This window comes from Narcine bancroftii, chromosome 7, assembly GCF_036971445.1.
Source record: "Narcine bancroftii isolate sNarBan1 chromosome 7, sNarBan1.hap1, whole genome shotgun sequence".
Lineage (NCBI taxonomy): Eukaryota > Metazoa > Chordata > Chondrichthyes > Torpediniformes > Narcinidae > Narcine > Narcine bancroftii.
Window position 1 is genome coordinate 51,310,444 of NC_091475.1, and position 5,309 is coordinate 51,315,752.

A 5,309-nucleotide genomic window follows, 5' to 3' on the forward strand; every position below is an offset into this window, starting at 1 on the left:
AATGCTGTATAATTGAGGCATTTCCTGCACCATGATGGGTGTCAAAGACTGCTAGATGGATTCCTGCCCAATGTATTCTGTTTCTTCACCACAGCAACATAGGAACAGAAATACCATCAAAGATTTTTAGAACTCCATAATGAGTGCTCTTCTCATATGATGCTTCAGAGTCAATCTACTGATTTTCAATGGACAAAAATGTCACTGTACATGAAACTCATTTGAGTTAGTACATTTGAAGCAGTTCTTGGTTTCTCCATAAGAAACACTAGGAATGTTTTGATGACCAGTAAGTTCAGAGTATATTAACCACAAGGCAAGATATTCTTGAATTATTTTTCAAACTCCACATTTAAAGATTGTGCTCAAACTGAACATTCTTATTCTTCTCTATCTTCTTCGGCTTGGCTTCGCGGACGAAGATTTATGGAGGGGGTAAATGTCCACGTCAGCTGCAGGCTCGTTTGTGGCTGACAAGTCCGATGCGGGACAGGCAGACACGGTTGCAGGGGAAAATTGGTTGGTTGGGGTTGGGTGTTGGGTTTTTCCTCCTTTGCCTTTTGTCAGTGAGGAGGGCTCTGCGGTCTTCTTCAAAGGAGGTTGCTGCCCGCCAAACTGTGAGGCGCCAAGATGCATGGTTTGAGGCGATATCAGCCCACTGGCAGTGGTCAATGTGGCAGGCACCAAGAGATTTCTTTAGGCAGTCCTTCTATCTTTTCTTTGGTGCACCTCTGTCACGGTGGCCAGTGGAGAGCTCGCCATATAACACGATCTTGGGAAGGCGATGGTCCTCCATTCTGGAGACGTGACCCACCCAGCGCAGCTGGATCTTCAGCAGCGTGGACTCGATGCTGTCGACCTCTGCCATCTCGAGTACTTCGATGTTAGGGATGAAAGCGCTCCAATGAATGTTGAGGATGGAGCGGAGACAACGCTGGTGGAAGCGTTCTAGGAGCCGTAGGTGATGCCGGTAGAACCAAAAGAACAGACCCTGCAAGAGGATAGTGAAATCATCAGAAAAGATAATTGGGGGCTCTATTCCTCCCATGAAGGACATCTATAAGACTTGCTGCAGGCGTAAGGCAATAAGAATTGTGAAAGACTCCACATAACCTTCATATAGATTGTTCTCCCTTCTGCCATCTGGTAGGAGGTACAGCAACACTTGGGCCCTTATGTCCAGATTGGGCAGTAGTTTTTTTTCCATCCAAGCCATCAGATTCCTGAATTCCCAGAAATGTGGATAGGGTGTGGTGGACTTTTACTGTATACATCTGAATATTTTTAATGTGTTTAACTTCTATTCTAACATATTTATGCAAGTATGCTCCATGGTCCTGGAGAAACGCTATTTCATATTTACCTTATGAGCATAGTCTTAACGATAAATAAAGGTAACTTGACTCGAACAGATGCAGGTTTGAAAGAGCACAGGAGATCTGGCAATTAGATTATAATTACAATGACTTCTTTAGCACTGTCAATGTCACTGATGAAATAATACCTAATACCTAAGAGGCAAGAATGAAGGATAGTTTGTCAAAGGCGATGAGCCAATCACCCCCTGCTGAATGAACCACTTTGAAATTCTGCTCATAGTTTGAATTAGTGTGAGACTATCCAACAGTATTCTGGTCTAGATTCACTGCCAAAGCCAGACTGACAAGAAATAGAAAAGGCTATACAGATATGTCAACTGAAGATCAAGAGTTGTGATGAAGTTCTGATTGATCTTGTTTTGATCAAAAGGTTTCAAATTCAAAATGTTGACTATTTCTCTTTCAATAGACCTGTTGACTTGGAGTTTCCTTATCACATTTTTTATTCACTCTGTGTATTACAAACCCTTCTTTCCTTTTTCCCATTTGGGTCTGCCATTTCAATTTCTGAGATGCCTTAAAGTCAGCTTTAAGTCAGCCCATAGTTCAGCATTACCCAGCTGCACAAATCTCCATAGCAATTATCTTTGGACTTTGTTAACCTTGGTCATTTCACTGAGTATGCCACAGTGGTGTTGGATTTGAAAGAGAAAATTAAATCTGAGGGAGAGTTGTCATCTGTTGGAGCTCCAATTTTTTAAATCAAATGACCTAGTACAACTACTTTGTGTTTTAGAACTGCCTTGCTTTTCTCATCTTTAATTCAGTGAAGAGGTCTGTCTGCATGATACTGATCCAAAGTGGCAATCTATTTCCTGTGCAGGCATAGTCTGTGGGAATTGTTTACCTCTGCATTATGTTCATTTGGAACTAATGTTGGTAATGTTTGTGATGACTGAATAATTCAGAAAATGCTGAGTTTTTGCAGCAGTATTTGGTTTTGTTTTCAATTTTATGTTCCAATCACAATGCACCAATAGATATGAGGAAATCATATTGTGTCTCCTTCTTGTACTGATTGAGTGCTGGTGTGAGTGCTAGTGCTAATCCTGACCACTCGAGGGAGTCGGAAGATGAGCTGTTGCACCATGGGTAGATTCAAAATAGATACCTCCATGTGTTCAAGCTAATAAAAATAGTTGATTTAATAGAACACACATTTCTTTATTACAATAAAAGAAACATCACATGGTACCAGGAGTGTGTGCACAGGAGTGGAAGAAACATCACATGATACCAAGAGTGTGCAGTGTGCTCAGGAATGGAAGAAATACTAGGAGAGTCCAGAGTGAGTATCAGTTGTTATCACCAGAGATGGGAATTTGGAATCACCTTGGAAAGGGTAAAAGTTCCTGATGCTGTATATTGGACTGGAAGTGTCAACCACGAGTCGAGGCAGTTCAAACAAAAGTTCGTTGTGTACCTGAAAGCCATTTGGAGTCAATAGCAAACCTGATGCATGGAAGATTGCACTGCTACTTACTGTGGTGGGACCTCAAGCACCAGAGATTTTTTAATATATTTGTTTTTACCGAGGCAGAAGACTAGGGCAAGTTTGACAAGGTTATCGAGATGTTTGATGAACACTTCACCAAATAAAAATGAAATTTTTGAGAGGTATGTGTTTCGCTCACAAACGTGGCTGCAGTGAGAGAGCTTTGCTACTATTTTAACAAATGAAATTAAAACCAAGAACGTGTAATTTTGGATCGCTGCAAGATTCTGTGATCAAATTGTGTTCAGGATTGTTGATAAGAAAGTGAGAGAGAGGTTGCTGTGAGAGACAGAGCTTACCTTAACTGGAGCTGCGAAGATATGCCATGCCAGTGAAAAAGTTCAGTGAGAGGCCAAATGCCAGTGAAAATGAAGGCTATGCTCTAGCCATAGTGTGTGTCCACACACATAAATATAAAAAAAAGGAAACAACAACAAAAAATGGAGAGACATTCAAGCGCAAACAATGTGGCACTTAACATGTATCAAAACATTGCCTCACCTATGAAAAAGTCTGTAATAAGTGCAAAGGGCAGAATCACTATGCAAATCAATGTTTTTCCAAAGGGAAACAAAACAGATGTGAAACTGTACACACTATAGAAGAAACTTCTCTTAGTGATACACTCTTTGTGGGCATGGTAATGCAGAAAGATTCTAAATCAACAGCCAATCATGAACAGAGTTGAGCAGGATAAGTGGACTGTGTTATTACATACAAATGGAACAAGGGGTGACAAAGCATATGAAAACTTAAGCCTAGTCAAGATGATATACACACTAGGGAGATCTGTTGTGTTAGCTGATGCATTATCCAGGGCAATGACGCAGAGTGAAGCACACAATGAGAGTTCCACAGAGATAGATATGTATGTCCACATGAATCTAATAATTGAATCTCTTTCCGTATCTGACAAGAAATCCAAGCAGATCACTGCTGAAACAGAAAAGGACACAGTTCTACAGAAGGTCATCAAGAATCTGAATGAAGGATAGCAGCCATACTACAACATCAGAGCTGAGCTGAATGTTTTCAAAGGGCTTCTACTCAGTCAGAGCAGAATTATCATTCCTCAATCACTGCAACAAGAGATGCTAAAAAGTGTTCACCTTGGAATGGAAAAATGCAAGAGGAGACCAGAACTGCTGTTTATTGCTGACATTGACAGGATGATTTCAAGCTGTAAGACCTATTTGAAACATCACACAAAGCAGGCAAAGGAACCCATAATCATAAATAATGTACAAGTAGAAAGTTTGGACTGATCTGTTTCACATGGATGGAAAGAATTACTTGCTGGTTATTGACTATCTATCAAACTATCCAGAGACTGGGGTGCTTCCTAGTATGTCTGTTGCTTGCATGATCAAATATATAAAATCGATCCTTGCAAGACATGAAATTCATCATATTGTCGACAGTGACAATGGACCATGCTTCAGCTGCAGAGAATTCCAGAACTTTGCAGAAGAGTATGATTTTTGACATGTGACTTCAAGTCTTCTCCATCCAAGGTCAAGTGAGAAAGGAGAGAAAGGAGTTCACATAGAAACAGTTGCTCAAGAAAGCACTAGACAGTGCCTCAGATCCATATTTAGCTCTATTGCATTACAAAGCTTTGCCATTTGAACATGGCATATCACCCACTGAAATTCTAATGGGATGTAGATTGTGCACCACAATTCCCTTCTCTGCAGACCCAAACAAGAAGAGATATGTTGAACGGAAACAAAGTGTCTGCAATGGAGACAAAGCAAACTATGACAAATCAGTGAGAAGCTTAGAGACACTGGCACAACATGACAAAGTAAAACTCAAAGATTTCAACACTTGGGACAAAAAGGCCACTGTTCTGGAGGAAGTAACATTTCCAGTCTAATTTACAGCATCAGGAGGCTTCACACTTTCTATTTCTTTGCTGATATATTGACTGATACTCATTACTGATACAATGTGATGTTCATTTTATTGTAATAAAGAAACCTGGGTTCTTTTAAAACAACTGTATTTATTATCTAAAGCACACACAGACAAGACCTCATGGAGGCATCTATCTTCAATCCAAATCAGCTCCAAAATAAACTTGTCTTTGACTCACTCCAGTGGTCAGGAGGATCACTAGCACTCGATCACTACAAGAAGCTTTCATATAAACTAATAAATCTTGGTCTTGTGAGGTCTCTATATTATTCTTTCAAACATTGGGTGCAGAAATGCAGCCTTTCTGGAAATGAGCAGTCACAAATTGGAATCCTACCATTTTTATGAAGTTCAATTCAAAATACATCAATTCAGATTCATTATTTTTCAACTGTGTTTTCAGATTAATATGGGAAATCCTCCAAAGTGGAAGTTTTTAAAATTCAAGTGAAAGTGGAGTGGGATTGGTAAGGTGGCAAAAATAAACAACACTTTTTTTTTAACTGGTGCAATTG

The 5,309-nt window shown here is 39.9% G+C and overlaps 1 protein-coding gene across 6 annotated transcripts in view; it reads left to right on the forward strand.

The window, feature by feature from the left end:
- Positions 1 to 5,309, forward strand: part of LOC138738909 (cilia- and flagella-associated protein 47-like) — a 614,550-nt gene that overhangs the window by 396,564 nt on the left and 212,677 nt on the right. The gene's annotated exons all lie outside the window — the stretch shown is intronic.